Source organism: Dasypus novemcinctus, chromosome 2 (assembly GCF_030445035.2).
Source record: "Dasypus novemcinctus isolate mDasNov1 chromosome 2, mDasNov1.1.hap2, whole genome shotgun sequence".
Lineage (NCBI taxonomy): Eukaryota > Metazoa > Chordata > Mammalia > Cingulata > Dasypodidae > Dasypus > Dasypus novemcinctus.
The window spans coordinates 139,694,498-139,715,057 of record NC_080674.1 but is presented as its reverse complement, the minus strand read 5'-3'; the positions used below and the strand labels follow the sequence as shown (position 1 = coordinate 139,715,057).

Sequence of the window (20,560 nt, the reverse complement as noted above, 5' to 3'; positions counted from 1 at the left end):
CTGAATGTAATCATAAATTCTTTCTCCTGGTTTCCCTTTATTTACCTGCTTCTCAAAACACACCAATAAGTAATATTTCCTCTTATGGAGAAATCACTAATCCAGAGTGCTCTATTACCTGTATTACAGTTAAAAATTAGAAAGTGAACAAAAAAAAAGCCCCTGAGTATCCTGGAGATGCCACAACGCTCATACACATGGCCCCTAGAAGAATCTCTCAGGGCTCACTCAGGAACTATTTATTCTTGTTTTAGATGCAAATCAGAAAAGGTTTCCGTATCAGTCAAAGCCCCAGCCGGAAACAGATGCATACCCTGCAGGTACCCGAGGAGAGTTTCCCGGACTGTTCACAGAGGGGTGGGCAGACTTAAGGGAAACCAACAAGGGAAGGTGAAGCAAAGAATATCTTGTACAATCATCTGGCTTTGCCATTTAAAAAGAGTAAATGAGATTGGAAAAAAAAATGAAGGAAATTTTTTAAAACGCCTTCAATGACAAAAAAAAAAAAAGGCAAAAAAGAGAAGAGATTGGATGTTAATGTGCTTTAGTGCAGCACCCTCACCACAAATAAATGTGACACGAGGCAGCCAGATGCCATAAAAAAATGTTTTAAAGAATTTGAGCATAGTGACCTGGGTCTCCATAGAGGAAGGGCGAGTAGCTCTACTTGTCTTAATAATTCTGGGGTACATGTGTATGTGCATAAAGATGACCCTGAGTTATCAACAGGTTAAATGTAGTCACTGCACTACTGTAACAGGGCTTTAATAGCACAGGGGAGGTTATAACACAACCCAGAGAGGTACAACAGGGCTTCCAGTTAAACATGTTGCATTATTCACATGGCCCAATCCTCTTTCTCTCCTGAAGCTCCACTAAAATGCCAGTCAAGAAATCCAATGGTATAAACCCTTAAGAACAAAGAGAAAGGGCAAGGAGGCATCAGTGGGCGAGAGACGGCAGCAAACTCCTGAAGACTGAAAGCAGATGGAGGAGTGATAACCAATATGGGGAAGCTATACTGACAGGTGGCAAGATGCCCTCCCATCCCCAAACCCTGGAGGAGCTCAGGTATTGGGGGAGACCAGTTATTGTGGATGATGGAAGTAAGGCGCCAAGGAAATTGGCTGAAATCCATCTCCACGCTCTGCACCACATAGTAAGAGACTGGAGATAGGGAACAGGAGAGATACAGGCAGGTGGATGAATACAAGTATGAAAACAGGAGGGTGAAATTAAGTCTGAAGACTGAACAATGGAATGTGATGTTCCTTCCTCCTCCCTGCTGCCCATGAATACATTACCCCATACAGAACTGTGGTAGGTTTCAAACATGGAAGTGACGCCATGTGACTTCCAAGGCCAGGCCATCAAAGGCCATGCAGTTTCTACCTTCTGGCTGGAATATTCACACTGGAGCCCTGAGCTACCATGTAAGAGGTCCAACTACCTTTGGGATGGTTGTGCTAGGGGCCATGTCTATCTTCCCAGTCAACAGTCCCAGCCCTCCAGCCATCCTGCTAAGTGAGAAACCATCTTGGAAGTGCGACCTTCAGCCCTAGCTGCTCTGGCTCCCAGCTATTCAAGCCACCCTCAATCATTCCAGAAATCCCCAAAGAGGCCCTAGACTTGGTGGAGCAGAGAAGAGCTGTGCTCTTTCTGAATTTCTGAATAACAGCATAATAAAAGGTTGCTGTTTTATGCTACTAAGTTTTGGGGTGTTTTGTTATGTAGCAATAGATAACTAGAACAAAAATTGGAATGCTTTTCTTGAGAAGCTAAATATCTCTAGAGCAGTGGTTTTCAAGGGGGACGGTTTTGTGCCTCAGGGGACATTTGGCCATGTTTATGGACATTTTTGGTTATCACAATTCAGGAGGATGTGTGCTATTGGCATCTAATAGGCAGAGGTCAGGGATGCTGCTAAACATTCTACAATGCACAGGACAGTGCCTACCTCCCCCTCCCTCCCCACTTCCAACAAGGAATTATCTCGTCCAAGATGTCAACAAAGCCAAGGTTGAGAAACCTTGCTCTAGAGAAAAGATTCTGACATTCAGAGGTTTATTGACCATAAAACTAGCTTGCACTCCTATAGTGAAACCTCAAGTTAGTAAATTCTCTCCTAGCATACAGAGTTTAGTACAGCTTTTTATCGCCTCATTCATAAATATCAATAGACAGAGAAGGCATTTGGCATTTGAAGAAAGCCTACAACATGAAAAAGAGAGAGAAACCAAACAAAAAGAAACCAGGAGGGAACAATGACAATATAGAGAAAAAAGAACATTAAAACAAAACAAAACAAAAAAATAAGTATACCCTTAGAGAGATAAGGAGGAGATAGTATATCCATAAAACAAGAATGTGATGTTACAAAAAAGGACAAATCAGAGCATAAGAATGCATACTTGAATATTAAAAATATGAAAGCCCAAATTAAAAAAAAATGATTAAAAGGGTTAGAAGATAAAGCCAAGGAAAATTTCCCAAGAAAGCAGATCAATAAGGCAAAGAGATGAAAAGTAGGAGAGAAAATATCAGAAAATAAGAAGGCTAGACATAACATCTAATATTAAAAATAGAAGGGAGAAAATTATCAAAGAAATAATATAAGAAACTTTCCCACAATTCAAGGATATGAGTCTCAGATTTAAAGAGCTCACTTAGTACCCCGTACAATAAAAAACAGGATATAAAATACACCTATCAGGCACATCTTTGTACTCCTTGTGGAATTTCAGAAGACTGGAAACAAAAAGAGAAAAGTCTAAAATCTTTTAGATAATAAAAAATCAGAGAAAAGAAGAGGTATTAGAAAGTGTTGGGGTTTTCAAAGGCAATACTGGAAAACAGAAGACAGTGGAACAATGCCTAAAATATTCTGAAAAATAATAATTTTAAGCCTATAATTCTATAGCTAGATCAACTATCAATCACATAATGAGGTAGAATAAAGATATTTTTTGGACATGGAAGATTTTAAACAACCTACCTCCCAGGCACACTTTCTTAGGAAGCTTCCCCCAAACAAAAGAATAATCAGAGAAAGAGGAAGACATGAACTCAGAAAAGGGATGATCTAACACAGGAGATTAGTCAGGGATATCACAAAATGGCAGGTGTCTAGAGAAAAAACATACCTGAATAAAGCAGAAAGATAGAGGGCTCAAGAGGAAGGTCTCTAAGAAAAAATTACAGAGGTGATAGATTATGACATTTTGACCTATCTGAAAAATGAATGTGCTAGCCAGATCAGATGAAAAAATTATGACTAGATTCAAAGATAAAGAAGCAAATTTAAAAATAACAATTACTAATCTCAGGAAAAGAAAAAAGTAGTACAAAAAGGAAATGTAACCATAACACACTACTTAGCTCAACAAAGAATAACATGTTTATATTCTCTACTGAGTTAATAAAAAATCATGTTACAGTCTTACTGGGATTATGAGGGAGGAGAAGTGGTGGTGTTTTGTAGGAAAGTTCAGTTTTCATTTACTGTAACAAGAAATCAACAGATATCTAAAATTGTTAAGTCCAGAAATTACAATATAAACAGAAATAGGCACTGCTAAAAGGGTTGCAAAAAGCTGCCTCTAAAGCAGGGGCTCTTAATAATGGGTCTGTGAGCTGGAATTTAAATTCACAAAAACATTATTCTTGTGGGGATGTGTTGGTGCAGTGTGATATATTTATTAAATATATCATATAGTGTGGACTTAGTAAGGGTTCCGTGGTTTTCACCTGACTGGCAAAGGGATCTGTGGAACAAAAAAGGTTAAGAACTCCTGCTCCACCCCCACTGAAGCTGGGACAGATGAGCTTTGGGACACCAAGGCTTCCACCAGGTGCTTCCTGGGGAGAGACAACAGGGTGGGCTGGTGGAATACACCTGTTGGAACTCAAGCCTTACCTCTGAGGTGCATCTTCCCGAGCACCAGCCCTCAGGCCTGAAGTCCCCTTCTTTCTTTTCTTCCCACCCACTGCCCCTTCCAATTATCTCTCCTCCCCGCCTCTACCTCAGTTCACCAGGGCTCTGCTCTGGGGACTGCTCAGTCTGTGTTGCCCTTTGGCTTACACTGTGATCTAATAGGTGTTTTTTTTTTTTTAACTTTTCAATTATTGCTTATTTTTTTCATGACTCCATCATTACATAAGAAATATGTATTCCTTGGAGAAGAATTAGGAAACACTAAAAATCACCTATGATTACACCACCCAAAGAAAGCCACTACTGGTCTATGAACTTCTGGAATATTTCTAGACTTATTCACAGTTCTAAATTCTAAAAACACTATAGGTCCACATCTCATCTGGGCACCCATCTCCTGGGCACTCACCCCCTGCCAGGTCCCGCCCTGCCAGGCCTTCAGATGTGTTATCTCACTAAACCGTCACAACTCTGCAAGGTAAGTTTAATTATCCCCATTATAGGCAGGAAACAGAGGCTTAGGGAGAGCACATTACTTGCCCCAAATCCCTTGTTGGATAAGGTACTAATCTGGATTTCAACTCTCCAGGCTGAATCCAAAGCCACTATCCCTACATATTTTATAAGTTTTTTCTATTTTTCTTTTTTTACTTAACAATATATTCAAACATCTCTCTTGTCAATAACTATATACCTACATCCCCATCCTGCATGACATCCTAACATATGGATGTGTCAAATGGTAAATAAGCAATTCCTTTTTGTTGGGCTTTCAGATATTTCCTTTTTTCCTATCATAAACAGTACAGCTACAAATATCTTTGTACAAACACCATTGCACAAATGTGATTTTTTTTTTCTAGGATAAATGCTGGAAGGTGGAAGTGCTGGGTCAAAGGTGAGACAATCACACCAGTGGTAGAAGATGGTACACATTTCTCCACACCCACTGTTCACTGAGTATTTTCACATTCTAAAATTTAAACTGAGATTTAACATAAGAATCAGATAAATTCTATGCTGGAAGGTCCCTAGTATATCCCTTCAGAACTAGAACCAAACCAGAATTGCTAGAAAGCCCTAGATGCCCTGTCACAGCCTGGGCTGAACTTCAGAGAGAGCAAGCAAGTGGAGAGGTCTGGAGGGAGAAAAGGAAGACAGGGCAGCGGCAGAGCCACAACTGACTGATGATAGAGAGGTTGCCATGTTTTCCCGAGGAAAGCCCTGTCTTCCCAGGTCTAAAGACCTCAGAGCCATCTTTGATGATCCACTCTATCCAGGAAGTCAACTCAAGTCTCCTGGAGCTTTACTTTATTCACCTGCTAATATTTGCAACGCCTTGGTCTTCCTTGAATACTTCCTTTAAAGTTGGGAAGTCCCTAACTAGACTTGGTCTTATTGTTCTCTTACCTTCACGTTTTTCCCCTCCACCAGCCTGAGTGACAGCCTGTAAACGCTGTGGCACCTGGAGAAAAAAAGAAAAGGCTATGACTGGGGTAGAGCACTGAGAATTGGCCTTTGAGCAAAGACAGCCCACGTGGGAGGTGACTGACAAGAGCTCATCTGTGGTGAGGTCGGAGTTGTCTGCACGCCGGCCGAGCAGACCCAGGACAGCTGGGGTCCCTGCAAGGGCATTCTCCACTTGGAGGGTGCTTTCTCGCTCAGCTCATTAATGCCTTCAGCCTTGTCTCAAGGCACAGCGAGTGACCCTTTCATTCATGGTTTTAAATTCATATAGCTATTCCTCAAATATTTATTGAATCCTAGGCACTGTCTTAGGGCACTATCTGTGAACAACAGACACAAAACCATGATCTCATGGGGTTTGCAGTCCACTGGGGGAGACCAACAACCAACACAATAAATAAATAAATAAATAAATAAATAAATAAATAAATAAAAGATTTAGTCGCCAGAAGTGACAAGTGTTATGGAGGAAAAATAAACCAGGAGAGGGTATAAGGCATGCTGGGGCAGGAGTTGGGAAGGAGTGCTGATATTCTAAATAGGGTGGCCAGGGGAGGCTAGGACCTGAGAAGGTGATTTTTTTCCCCCAATATATTTGATAATCTTTCCTTTAGGTCTTTCCTTTTTGGATTTAAATCAGTAGACTATTCACATGTGGTTACGGTGACAAAGAAACATATTAATAAGCACATACAATGTTGTAACAAAGATATTGTAAAGTCATTGGTAGAAATCATTTAGAAACTTCCAGTTTAAAATAATTCCAGTTTAAATTTCTAGTTTAAACTTCCAGTTTCTGATGCATCCTCTCCCAAAGTTTTGATAAGTATTTTCACTCTTGGTGAAAACTCATAAAAACACCATAAAAAGTGTTATTGTTAGCTATATTCCAGTAGCTTAGATATATATTCACTCATGCCATCATGAACAAGACTGCATTTGATATACCATTAGTCTATGCTATAAGAAACAGAACAAAAATCCCTCCCTAGGGAAGCGGACTTGGCCCAAGGATAGGGCGTCCACCTACCACATGGGAGGTCCGCGGTTCAAACCCCGGGCCTCCTTGACCCGTGTGGAGCTGGCCCATGTGCAGTGCTGACGCGCACAAGGAGTGCCCTGCCACGCAGGGGTGTCCCCCGCGTAGGGGAGCCCCACGCACAAGGAGTGCTCCCCGTAAGGAGTGCCGCCCAGCGCCAAAGGAAGCGCAGCCTGCCCAAGAATGGCACCGCACACACGGAGAGCTGACACAACAAGATGATGCAACAAAAAGAAACACAGATTCCTGGTGCTGCTGATAAGGATAGAAGTGGTCACAGAAGATCACACAGGGAATGGACAAAGAGAGCAGACTACTGGGGGGGAGGGAGAGAAATAAATAAAAAAATAAAAATCTGAAAAAAAAAAAAAATCCCTCCCTAAAACTAGGTAGAAAAATCTATTATATTTGCTCAGGTTGGCTCCCTGATTGAATATGCAGGTCTACTACAAACCAGAAACCTGGACAGTATTTCAGGGGTTCGTTTCCTTAGTGATGCTGTTGATGTTTTAAGGCAAAACGTTGGTCCCACAGAGTATTTATCAAGCTTTTACTTTTTTGCTGCTCTTTTCCAAATAACAGGACATTTAATCTATCCTTTATTTCTATTTTTCCTTCGAGAAGGTGGATTGTGAGCAAAGACCTAAAAGAAGTGGGAATGTGAACCCTGAGAATTAATGGGTAAAAACTTCCCAGTGGAGGTAACAGTAAGTGCAAAGGCCTAGAGGTAAGAGCCTGCCTGGCTTGTTAAAGATCAGCGAGGGAGTAAGTGAGGTCAGGGAGGCAGTGAGAGGCTCACAGCGTGCAGGGATTAAAGGAAGCCTGTATGAACCTGGGCTTTGGCTCTGAGATGGGAGCCACACAGAGAAGTGACATGATGTGACTCTCATTACTGGGGGTGTGCTGGGGGCTGTGTTGAGAATAAACTGGGCAGCAAGGGTGGGAGTAGGGAGACCCATTGGGAGGCTGGTGCAGAGATCCAGGCAGGAGACGATGATGGCTTAGACTAAAGTGGTTGTGTGGATAAGATGTGGTCAGACTCGAAATATATTTTAAAAATAGAGCCAACAGGAATTGCTGATGGGTTGGAAGTGAGACGTGAAAAAGGAGAGTCAGGAATGACTCTGACATTTTTAGCCTGAGCAACTAGAAAGATGGAACTGCCATTCTCTGAGTTGTGGAAGCCTACAGATGAAGCATGTTTGGGGGAATGATAGGGAATTCAGTTTTTCCCATATTACACATCAGAGATATTTTAGACAATCAAGTGGAGAGGCCTATTGGGAGGCAGATATATGAGGTGTGGAGTTCAGGGCGGAGGTCCAGGCTGGAAATGAATATCTGGGAGTGCTCAGCATGTAGCTCTTTAAATCTGTGACATAGGATGGAATCACCAAGGGGGTGGATGTCGATAGAGAAGCTGTGCAAGGACCAAGCCCCATTCATTCATTCAGCAAAGGAGACTGAGAAGGACTAGCAAACGTGATAGAGGGAAACCAGGAAGCGGATGGAGCAATCCACTGTGACAGGTAAAGTAATATGAGGACAAAGAATTAACTGAATTTAGCATCTCGGAGTCAGATTCAATGGAATGGCTGGGATGAGAACTTGGCTGGAACAGGTTCAAAAGAGTGGAGCCGAAGTTATGAGTCTCAGGACTCATGAGTTGGCTGGTAGCAGCAGGAAGGCTGGAAGCAATTTATTGTAAGATAAATTGGTTCGACCTCAGTTTCCTTATTTACAAAATGTAAAGCACAAAGCTGGCACTTTCAAGACACCTATAAATGGCAGCTGTTGTTACTAAAGCTGGGCCAGTTCCTCCTAAATTGCTGAACTTCATCTGTTACTGGTCCTATGAGCTGGCTATGTGCCTATTTCTAGATTCCCATGAACTTAATCAGATTTTCTCACTAACACATGTAGCCCTAGGATAATGTCCAGAGCTTGGAGCTACTGAGCAAGCCCTTGGTTCCTTAGGAGATCTAACATGGGCTCCTTCTCCCGATGGGAAGTCAGCAGTGAAGCAAGACACACAGGTACCTGCTTTCATGGAGTTTACCTTCTAGAGAGGGAAACAAATAATATCCAAGTGAACAGACAGGCAGGTGGGGCGATTTCAGGTGGATCAAGTGCTATGACGACACAAAATGGGATGAAAGAAAGAGAGAATGCAGGAGGGTCCTCCTTCAGCCATAGTGTTGCGAGAGCCTCTTTAAGAAACGTGGAGGACCATGCCTGGCTAACTCCCCTAAAGTGGGTTTCTATCCCTCTATGCTATCGGTATCTGCATTCCTAGGATAAGGCTAGGGCCCATCCTAGCCAGGGTTATCTAAGTACACAGCCAAAAGGAGATACTCTCTCTCGCTCTCTAATATGTACTGTAGGATTTTTTCCCTCCATAATTATAAAAGTCATACATTTTCAATATTGAAAAATACTGAAAAGTACAAAGAAGAAAATAAAAACCTACAACCCAGAGATAACTAACATTAACATGTTATGCATCTTTCTAGACATTTTTCTATGCGTCTACAAATGTATTTTTAAAAACTGAGATCATATTGCACATTCTGTTTTGTGATCTGAATTTTCACTTAATCTATTGTAAAGTATTCTTCTCATGTCATTTAATTCTCATCTACATGATGATTTTTAATAGCTGCATAGAACTCCATTAATGCATACTTTTCCCATATTTTATTTAATCCTTAGACACTGGCCATTTAAATGGTTCCCAGTGATTGCTACTGTGAGTAAATGTTATAATGAATAATGACTAATCCTGTATCTTTGTTTGAGGATGGGGGTGCTTGAGTTATGCAGATCTGTTTCCTTGGCATAAGAGATAATGTCACTGCCCAGCAGCAGTGCCCCAGATCTCAGGGCTGCAAGAGGCAGTCTAGGCCGAGAGCAGTGGAAGGGCGGGAGCTAGGCCAGGAACCCAAACAGCCAGAGCTCCTTGGCATTCACTCAGATGCCAGAGGCTGGTTTAATTCTCTGACTTACCCTGGTCTTGAGATTTCCCCTCTTGAGGGCCTGAGCAGTAGGAAAACTCTAAGCCCAGTGACGTACAAGGGGATTCACTAACTCAGTCAGGAAGAAGGTGATACTTTCTGAACCCAGAACAGAGAGTACCCTCATCCTCCCTTGCAATCTCCTTGGAGAAGCCCCTCCCTCCATTTCTGGGGCAAATATCAGAGTGGTTAGGCATTCAGCTCTCTTTGGGCAGGGCTGCCCAGGGGATGCTCAGGAAACAGAGGGTTCAACAGAAATAGCATCTACTCTCCTATCTCCAACCCAGCTTTGCTCCTGAACCCTCAAATTCCCCACAGAGGCTGGCAGGGACATCTATGTCCCCCAAGAGAGGGGCGTCCTGAGGGGATAGTGAGTCCTGGGCTGAGGTAAGAAAAGCACATGCTCCAGAGCCCATCAGATCTGAGTTTGGATGATGGCTTTGACACACTCCAGCCTTGTCACCTTGGGCAATTGATTTTGCCTGTGAATTCAAGTGCCAGGCAGAAGGGATTTACATCTATTTTGTTTACTGTTACATCTGCAGTGCTTAGCACACAGCAGGTGCTCAACATATATTAGACAGGACAATACATGATCATTTCTGAGTCTCAGTTTGCTCATATTTAAAATGAGGATGATACCTACCTGTGATGGTTTGGAGTTACATGTACTCCAGAAAAACATGTTCTTAAACTTAATCCATTCCTGTGGGTATGAACTTATTGGAAGTATAACCTTATTATGAGGTTACTTCAGTTAAGGTGTGGCCTACCTCATTCAGGATGGGTCTTAGTCCTATTACTAGAGTCCTTTATAAGTGAAATGAAACTCAGGGATGAAGAGAGAAAGCCATGGGAAGCAAGAAGCTGAAATTCAACGGAATCTGGAAGAGAATGGAGAGATCAGGAGAAGCTGCCATATGCATTGCCATGTGACAGAGGAGCCAAGGATCAAGGATGCCAGTAGTCAGTTCCAGAACACCAGTCTTCAGGGAGAAAGCACTGCTTTGATGGTGCCTTGAAGGTGCCTTGATTTGGACTTTTTCCTAACCTCAAAATGGTGAGTCATTAAATTCCCATGGTTTAAGGCAGCCCATTGCATGGTATTTGCTTGAGCAGCCAAGGAAACTAAGACACTATCTCCCAGGATTGTTGTGAGGACTAAATAAAAAACATGGGTAAAATACTTAACACAGAGCATCTGGTATTCAACAATCACTAGACTCCAAAGTCCCTCTGGATTGCTTCCATCATGTCCCACACCCCATGGCATGGGCAGGGGGATCTGAAGTTTCCCCCTTTTAGACAGAATTTGCCTCCACTCTGCTAACTACCACACTCCAAACACACTTCTGGTGTAGTACACATCTCATTGTGTATAAACTTATCCAACTCCTGATTAAGCTTCAGCGCAGTTTAAGGACAAAAAAGAACACTATGAAGTAAAAAAGAGAGTTACATCTAGTCTATAAACGAGGACCCTCAGGCTCAGAAAGGTAAGGTGCCTTGCCCAAGTCACACAATGAGGGTCCTGCAGGGCAAGGTCTAAAGCTGGTTCTGATTCCTGTGCCTGTGCTCTTTTCTAGATGGTTCTCTTCCAAAGGTGAGTTGGGGTGCGTGGGTGGGGGGAAGTGAGGTGAGGAGGAAGAGAGCCAATTCCCATGTCCCGGAGGGAATGAGGTAGACAGAAGGAACAGGGCAGGAAGAAGGTCCTTGGGGAGTCAGCTGGGCACTGACCCTCACCTGAGCCCCATCCCATCTTCATGCAGCAGCTGCAACCCCAGAGGCCTATGGTTTAGCTGGTCTGGTACAGCCTGACACAAAGCGGGTGGAGGGCTGGGGTAGACAGGCAAGAGGTTTTGGGTTTCCTCAGTTGATGGTCACAGCCTCAGTAGACCCTGCTCAGGAGCGGGTCTACTTCCAGCAGAGAGGCGAGAAGCGCTCTCTACCAGGCCACAAGTATCTTGGTCTATTCATCTCCATAACCCCAGGACACCCCTGGGACCTGGTGTGCTGAAAGCTGAGTGAATGAGAGCGCCAGGCCTCCAGTATTTGGGAGTGGTAGGAGAGACACCACCTAAGCCAGGGATGTGGATAAAGGAAACAATGTACCAGGAAGGAGGGTTCCAATGACCAAGATGGCCTCTGTCTCCCCTACCCACCATTACAATGTTTCTGGAGGGCAGGCCCATGGCTGATTATCTCTGTGTCTTGACCACATCCAGAGGATTACTCTGGAGAGAGTTGGTACTCAACAAGTATAGCTTATCAGAGGGAAAACTGGAAGCCAGTACACAGGCTGACAGAGGGCACCTGCTCTGCGTGTCTGGGTCACCAGGAAAAGGGCCAGTCCTGTTGGTCACAGCTGACACCTAGCCAGGCATGTCATGAACAGGGTGGCCCTGGAGAGGAGCAAGAACCATTCACCTCAGGCATTCTAAGAGGGAGCCTTCCTCCTCAAACCCCACCCAGGAGATTAATTCTCTCCTTTCTTAGAGACAAAGAGAGGACATTTGGGAGAAACTGCAGCTCTAGCTGCTTCCCTAGGGACAGAACTAGGCCGGGTATGTGGTAGAATATCCTCACCCCTGAGGAATCTGGGAAGGCTCTATCTAGACCACAAGAAAGAAAGAGAGCAATTATCTCAATTTTGGGGACTAAAACTGCTGCTTTTGCCTGAATGGTCAGATGGGCTGATTCTCTTTCCACCTCCACCCTATAACAGACATTTATTACATGACTATGAATAATCCTGATATCATATATTTAAACCAATGTCTTTCTTCAATCCCTGTCTTTCCATCAGTGTAAACAGTGCTTTCCTTGGTAGATGTTCTGTGCAGGAGTAGAGCAGGACTCAGCTCTATGAGGCCAGACTCAGTGTGTATTTATCACCTGAGTGTGTGTATAGCTATAAGCTTCAGGCTCAGGGTACCCCAGACCCTGGAGGGGGACATCTCCAGACACCAGGTCATTACACTACGTCCATCCAAGTGGCCCTGAATTAAGTTTACAGAGTTAGCTCCCAACTCCTCAGACAGTAACCAAAGGCCTCCAGTGCCTGCCTGCTCTACCTCCAGGTCTCCTCCCATTATTGCACTTCACATCCCAAACACTGGCTGAGATGAGAAGCAGCTCCCTAAACTGGGGGTTCTCAAACCCCTCCCGCCAGCAGCTGCAGTACCTGGGACTTGCTAGAAATGCACACTTTCAGGCCCTCCCCCCGACCTGCTGAATTGGAAGCTCTAGGGTGGGGTCTTGTTTTAACAAGCCCTCCAGGTGATTGTGATGAGTGCTAAACTTTGAGAACCACTGGCTTATGCAACCACTGGCTTATGCATGCCTCAGCTGCCCTTGCCAAGCCTTTTCTGCCAGTTGAAATATCAACTACCTTTCAAAGTTCAGTTCATTACCACCTGTTTCAGAAAGCTCTCTGGGTTCGCTGAGCACCTGTGACTGCTTCCTCCCGTAAGCCACAAGCCCCATACGACCCGACCCTCTCCCTATTTTGGTGAAAGGCTTTACTGCTTCTCTTTCCAGCACTTATTTCTAACTTTGAGCATATGTTAACTACATATCCAGGCTGGTTCTGCTCCAACACACACACAGAAATGCCACTTTGAGAATGTCCTTGGGAGTAAAGGCTACTCTTACTCTTTCAACAAACATCTGCTGAGGGTCTGCTCTACAAGGCAGGAAGGGTGCTAGGTGCTGGGGTTTCGGAGAGACAAGATATGGTCTTGTCCTCAAGGAGTAAGTGAGGGGAATGGCAAGGGAGTAAGGAGTGGCAATGCTCTGAGTAGCCTCACATCCCTCCCTGTCAGTACCTTCCCAAATGGAATGACTGTTCTGACTTCTATCACCTTAGATTAATTTTACCTGTTTTAAAACTCCACATAAATAGAATCATACAGTATGTCTTTATTTTTATGTCTGGCTTCTGTCGCTCTACATTATTGTGAGATTTATCTTTGGTTTTATGTGTAGGGATAGTTCATCCTTCCATTCTACTGTTGATAGACATTTGGGTTATTTCCAGTTTGGAGACTCCTGTGAATAAAGATTCTGAAAACACTCTTGTTTACGACTTTTGGTGGACAGATACATTCATTCCTCTTAGGTAAATACCTAGAAATGGAATCACTGGTTTATAGGAGTATAATCTTAGTTTTAGTAGATACTGTCAGTTCTTGAAAGTGATTATACCAATTCACACTCCTACCTGCTATGTTTGAGAGCTCCAGTTGCTTCACATCTTTGCCAACATTCAGTATTATCAATCTTTTAAACTTTAGTCCTTTTGGTGTGTGTATAGTGGTATCTTGTAGATTTCAATTTGCTAAATGGTAATTTAAATATCCAGTTTTAAGATGTTCCTGTTCAATACTTCTATTTCTTTAAAATTGTGTTGTCTCTCTTTTTCTTTTGTACATTCTGGATACAAGTCTTCTGTTAGATATGCTATTGAAAATATCTTCTTCCAGTCTGTGCCTTGCCTTTTCACTCATTTAATGCTATCTTTTGATGAAAAAAAGTTCACGACAATCTAATTAACTGATTGTTTCTTTAATGGTTAGTACTTTTTGTGTCCTGTTTAACAAATCTTCCTTAACATGATATCATGGACATATTCTCTGATACTTACTTCTAGCTTTATTGTTTTATCCTTAACATTTAGGTTTATAATCCTAAACATTAGGTTATATATAAACATTAGGTTTATAATTTTTGCATATGATAGTTTAATAATTATGTTGAGAATGAATACAAAACCATATTTGGAGGGAGAGGAGGGCAAACAGACCAAGGGTACAGCATGTGCAAAAGGTCTAAAGTAATGGCCTGAAGAGCTGTCAGAGTTCACCACAACCAGAGCCAGGGGAATCATGGGTGGAGGGCAGGAGAGAAGGCAAAGCTTATTCCAGAAAGGGCCTCTCCAGCCAGGCCAAGAGGGACCTTCATCCTGAAGCAGGAGGGGCACCATGTGTGGATTCTAGGTAGGGGGTTGATAGGATCAGACTCAGCTGTAGAAAGTTCTCTTTGCAGGAGTGGGAAGATGGACTTGAGAAGGCAAGAATGGAGGCAGGGAGACAATGTTAGGAAGCTGCTGTAGAAACCCCGCAAGAGAGAACTTGGTAATCAGCTGGACTATGCATTTATCTTCCTCAGTGCCCAGTCCAGGTCCCTGAACAGGGCAAGCACTTAATATGTACTTACCAGCAAACCAAGCAGGCCTGGCAAAGCAGGTGGCATTGACCCCACAGGGCTGATCCAGGAGGTTTACCAGTCCTCCAGCTCTTGCTCCAAGCACAGAAAGCTTGATTTGTGGGCTAGATTCAGCAACATGCAGACATTCCAGACCCAGAGATGAGGGAGCCTCCGGAGTGAGGGGAGGAGCCTGGGCTGGGCAGTGTCCTCTTTGAGGCAGCCAGCACAGTGCCCAGCCAGCAGCTGTGTTTCCAGAAGGAAAAGGTGATGTTTTCTTGGATACTGTCACTATTTCAGATCTTCTGCCAGGAACTTTGGTGATCCTGGGTTTGCTTAGAATGTCTTGGTTAAAGAAGTAAAGGGCGGTCACTTGGAAAACAGTGTGCAGCTTCTTATATAGTTATAACCTATTCTTACCATATGACCCAGCAATTCCACTCCTAGACAGTTACACAAGAAAAATGAAAATGTATGTCCACATACAGACTTGTACCTGACTATTTATAGCGGCATCATTCTTAATTGCCCCAAACTGAAAACAATCCAAATGCTCATGAATTGGTGACTGAATCAACATATTATGGTGCATCCATCCAATGGAATATTGTGGATACACCACGAACATGGGTGAATTTCAAAAGCATTTTGCTAAATGAAAGAAGCCAGACATAAGAGAGCACATACTATATGATTCCATTTATATAAATTCTAGAAGAGGTAAAACTATATTGACAGAAAGCAGATTAGTGATTGCCTGGGGCTGAGCAGGGAAGAGGAGATGGACTGTAAAGGGTTTAAGGGAATATTTCATGGCTGTGGAGGGATATACGTTTGCCAAAACTCACTGAATTGTACACTTAAATCTGGTGAATTTTTCTGTAAGTTAACTGCAAAGCAGTGACGTGGTAGGATCTTGGGGAGTGAGAAAGAAGGGATGCATCTGGTCACAAGGGCGTGTTCACTTGCGTGTGCTGTGCAAAGCTTGGGCCTTGTTCCTTGATATGATCTAGAAGGGAGCTGAGCTAGTTCAGTAAGCATCTACTGATGCCAGTTTGGACCAGAGGCTGTACCAGGCATTGGGGAGGGGAGGGCAGGGCACCCTGGCTGACTGGCTCAGCAGAATGACCACTCCTTTTCATGTGTTAAAACTAGGTCCAGCCCCCAGACCCTGCAGATACCTCCTAGGCCAGGCCCTGCTCCTCTGTGCCAGAGCCTGCCAATAGCCAGAGCATTGCAGACACTGGTCCAGCTGGCTCTGCCAGGGGAAATTCTCCCCTCCCTGAGTCACCACACAGACGGAGGAACTTCACATAATAGAGCTGGACTACAATCACTATGTTCGTTTCACTATGCTGCAACACTTCCAAAATCCCCTGTGATGCTTTTGGATGAAGTCTAGATCCAAAAACTTTCCCCATGTTTCCCCCCTTTGAACAGAACACTACCCTGGGAATCACAAACTGTCTCGTAAAACTAACTTCCCCAACGAAAATAAAAGAGATCTTGGACTCAAGGCTATGAGTTTGCAGTCTGAAAGACCACGCTGCCAACTTTCCTGTAGGGAGGTGGTGATAGGAGGGCCCCCTCTGGCACCTTGCCAAGAGGACCCCAACTCACCATTAGGACACAAGCCACTATTCCTACTACAGAAAGCCAGCCCCAGGGTCCCAGGGGTGGTTTTCTCTCCATCCAGCTGCATGGAGATACACTGCACAAGATCTTGGGATCTCAGAGACATGGCGCAGAAGTCCAAGTTGATGAAGTACAGGCTGAGGGACATGGCTAGATATGCAGACTTTCTATACATGGAACCCCAAAATTAGTGTTTGAACACAACACGAACAGCTGTGTGTTGCTGCTAATGGAAGCACACCTTTCTCTTTAGGGCAAGGTAGTGCCTGATATTTTTATGTTACTGGTCTGGGGTAAAATCACCAAGTGATCCCTGGTAGCACCCAGGCTCTTTACGGTCCAGTTCCCTGGCCTTCATGACCACCCTTTCCCATTTACTACCCTCTCATAAGAACTCAGAACTCCAGGGTAGGATCAGCAGGACCATGGAAATTCCAAAATGGTATGCAGAATTCTGAATGTTTGTCTATTTTCCTAGGGAAAGGGTCCATATATTCCATTAGATTCTGGAAGGGGTATGTGACCTCAAAAAGACTGGACCACTGGACCAGGTTCTCTTCAAATAGAAGTACATCTGTTTGACAAGTTAGTTTACGCTAATGAGCTAAGGGCATTCTCAAAGAGACATCTGGGGAAGGGGAATGCTTAACTAAAACTGCATTTCTAACAATAAAATTGAGGAACAGTTGAAACCTGATAAGAAGAAGACATTTAAGTGGGAGGGCCTTTTGCCATCCTTTAAGCCACGTCCATGAGTGCATAACATCCGTTTTTCTGCTCTAGATGGCTTTTCAGAGTCCACTGGAGGGGGGACAAAGAGACAGATGGATCGATCAAAAGAGAGGTATCGCTGGGATGAACCTCAGCCCCTCAGGTCTGCGAAATCCTCAAGGCCACCGAGGCTGCTAAGGCCTTAAGAGAGAAGCGGAAATTCCCAACATGACTAAAAGGCCCAGAAACTCTGTTTCTACCACCCTATCAGACTGTCATGCCTGGAGCCCACGCTCTGTCCCAAAAGGGCCAGGTCCCCAGAGGACCTGTGTCTGCTTCAGCCCCAGCCCCTGTTCTCTCTGGTGACAAGATGCCGCGCTTGGGAGCCATCTGGGGCCTCCGCCCCCTCCCACTGCGCCCCCTCCCTCTCCCCGCACAGCTGGGCTCTTCCTCCAGTCTTTCTCCAGCTTCCTCATGCCAGGGCCCAGCCCCCGCTGCAGAATCAGGAGGAAGTGATCCTGCAGGGCCTCTCAGGGACTCAGGCATCGGGCTGTTAAATAAGTGGGATTTTTTTTAGTGTTTTCAGAAACTGTTGTTTAAAAATTTATAATCATCCAAACTGTTTATGTAATCCTTGGGAAGTCTCAACAGATATGGTTCCTATTTATAATTGTGGCCAGGACTTAAGAAAGAAAATCAGAGAGGCTGTCACGTTACAATTCTGTGCTTGCATAACTGAGCTCAGTATTTCACTCTAATCTGAGAACTTTCTTTTCATTCGCTTTGTCCCTTTTCTGGTTTTCTTTCCTTCTGTTGTCCCCTGCTGTGTACCACACACCCCCCAACAGCTTTTGGGAACAGCAGAACTGTCTCCCTGAAATGGAGACCAGAATCTGCCCAGAACTCAGGTTTGAAATAGGGGTTTTTACAATGACCAGGCTGGAATTCATCCGAAATCCTAGGAATACTCTACTCTGACTGTTACTCCAGGTCCACGGGGGTCAACGTTGCCCTCTACCACCACCCTGACACCTGGGGCCATCTGCTCCGTCTCTGGATTGTCCTCCCTGGAGGCAAGGCTCAAACTACTTGGGTCAGTTCCCTGGGGTTTAAATCTCTGGATCTGTACCAGCAAAATCCATGCAGCCTCTAAACCACAAACCAGACTACAGGGGCAATGCAAACCTCCTGGTGGGTTAGCAGGGGTGATGATGAGATCTGGGCTTCTTTCTAGAATCACTGTGGGTCTCCATTACTCAGCACTGGCAATCCAACAAGAATCCTGCTTTTGTAGGAAAATATCCTCTTCCTCATTATAAAGCCTGTTCTTTGGCTTGGATCACTGAATTTTTGGTTTAGATTATATATATATTTTTGGTGAAAAAGAATCTGATGAAAACTATGCCTCCATCAAATGCACAATTTCATAGCACTTGGAGGATGGTGGGAGTTCACAGCCCCTGAAGCCAGATCCGTGGATTCAGAGATAGATAAGAACTTCTGGCAAAGAGACTTCCTCATATGTGCCTCGAAGAACTCCTAACCGCTACCAAACCAGCAGCCACAGCCAAGACCTCAGTCCAGCACCTCCCTGCTAGCCCTGCGCTGAACACCTTAACAGAGGCACATGGCCCTCACGCCTTGACAGGGAAACCCTGGGGTTTCCCACTGAGGGCCCAACAGCTTGGAAGGGCTGAGGGGAGGAGAGCGGGTGTGGCCACTCCAGCCCTAGCCTCCTTCCACTGAGGGACAGCAGACAAGGGAGGGCCAAGGAAGTCTGGGCCAGCAGTCTCCCTGTCTACCCTCATCACCACCAAGCCCTGATGGCATTTTCTACTCTGCCCACCCCAGAAACCCTGGACCACTTCCCACAGGTCCCCTCCCAGGGAAGTTCTCTAACTGGCGGGCGTGGGAAAGAGGAAGAGGAAAAACATCTCCATCTCTCCAACTCCCCCGACCCCATGAACCTCCAATCAGAAAACATTCACTCATCTGACCTGGAGAACTATATACCAGGGATCATAATGGCTCTTTGCACACCTAGAAGGAGAAGGAGAGATGAAGGTATGCAAAATCCTAACTCATAAAAATGTGGTTGAAAAAGGGAAGTCCCCTTGAAAGTTCCCATCTGTTGACCAGAGACAATAAAATGATTATTAAAACAAAGAACAGCAAAAAAAAACCTCTGGGATCTTTTCCAAATCATGGAGGAAAATGTGAATAGAGGAAGATGTTCTGGTCTTAAAACTGACTTGGCCCTAGACTGAGTTCTTCAATGGGTGGGCCCAGTTAAAGTTAACACCCTTCCCCTAGCACCCTCCCCCTCACTCCACCCTGCCCAAGTGAGGTCCTAGGCAACTGAACAAAAGTTTATTGACCACTAACTGTGCTTGGCACCATGCCAGGAATTAGAATCCTGAAACTTCAAGGAGCTTTGAGAGGAGCAGGGAAACAGCTCAGCCATCATTTACTGAGTGTCTACATTGTGCCATGTTTAGAGGCTTGTGGGGACCAAAATTTGAGGAAATACCAGCTGAGAATACTCCAACCTGGGAAGCTCTAATCTACAAAAAGCACCATAGGAGCAAAGGGCAATGAATTCTGTCTGGCAGCATCAGGTAAGTGACCCAGTGGAGATGACACTTAAGTTGGGCCTTGAAAACGTATGGGGATTTTGTCAGGAGGGTCTGGGAAGGAGTGGCATTCCAGGCAGAAATAACAAGTGAGCAAAGGTTGGGGTTGAGGGGTATGGACAGTCATGTGCGGTATGGCAAGTAGTCAGGCCAGTGGGACCAGAGCTTGGAGACTAAGGAGGAGGGGAAGAGGAGATATGGCCAAAAGGCAGGCTGGGGTTTATGGGCGCCTTGGACATGTACCATTCAGAGAACCTGCTGCCAGGATGCAGAGAGCAGACAGCCTGCAGCTTCAGGACCTGCCACACTATTCAAGTCGAGGCCATGGTACCTCTCAGGCAGCTCCCAGCCAAGGTCAGGACATGGCAGAGGTGTCAGGGCCTGCCTTTTCCTGGCCAGTGCAGGTCTTTTCTAATGGGCAGGCTCTGTGACGGAGCTCCCCGCTGGGCTGGCTGACAGACATGATCAGGAGGACCTCCCTACCCAGTCCTTCCGTCCGACTCTCCTTTCACAGCACTTAGACCTCCACTGTAGGGTGAAGGCTCTTCCTACCTATTCCTTTTTTTTTTTTTTTAAAGATTTATTTATTTCTCTCCCTTTCCCCCTCCCCCCACCCCAGTTGTTTTTTCTCTGTGTCCATTCGCTGCGCCTTCCTCTCTGTCTGCTTCCGTTGTTGTCAGTGCCACGGGAATCTGTTTCTTTTTGTTGCATCATCTTGTTGTGTCAGCTCTCCGTGTGGGCAGCGCCATTCTTAGGCAGGCTGCACCTTCTTTCGCGCTGGGCAGCTCTCTCCACAGGGCGCAGTCCTTGCGTGGGGCTCCCCTATGCGGGGGACACCCCTGCTCCCCCATGCAGGGGACACCCCTGCGTGGCAGGCCACTCCTTGCGCGCATCAGCACTGCGCATGGGCCAGCTCCACACA

At 44.9% G+C, this 20,560-nt stretch overlaps 1 protein-coding gene across 4 annotated transcripts in view; it reads right to left on the bottom strand.

Annotated features, from left to right (window-relative positions):
- Nucleotides 1–20,560, bottom strand: part of RAD50 (RAD50 double strand break repair protein) — a 253,493-nt gene that overhangs the window by 205,220 nt on the left and 27,713 nt on the right. For all 4 annotated transcript variants that reach the window (XR_011646535.1, XM_058278397.2, XM_058278414.2 and 1 more), the window contains exon 2: nt 5,345–5,399. The gene's annotated coding sequence lies outside the window, so the exon portion shown is untranslated. The remainder of the gene's footprint in view (nt 1–5,344; nt 5,400–20,560) is intronic.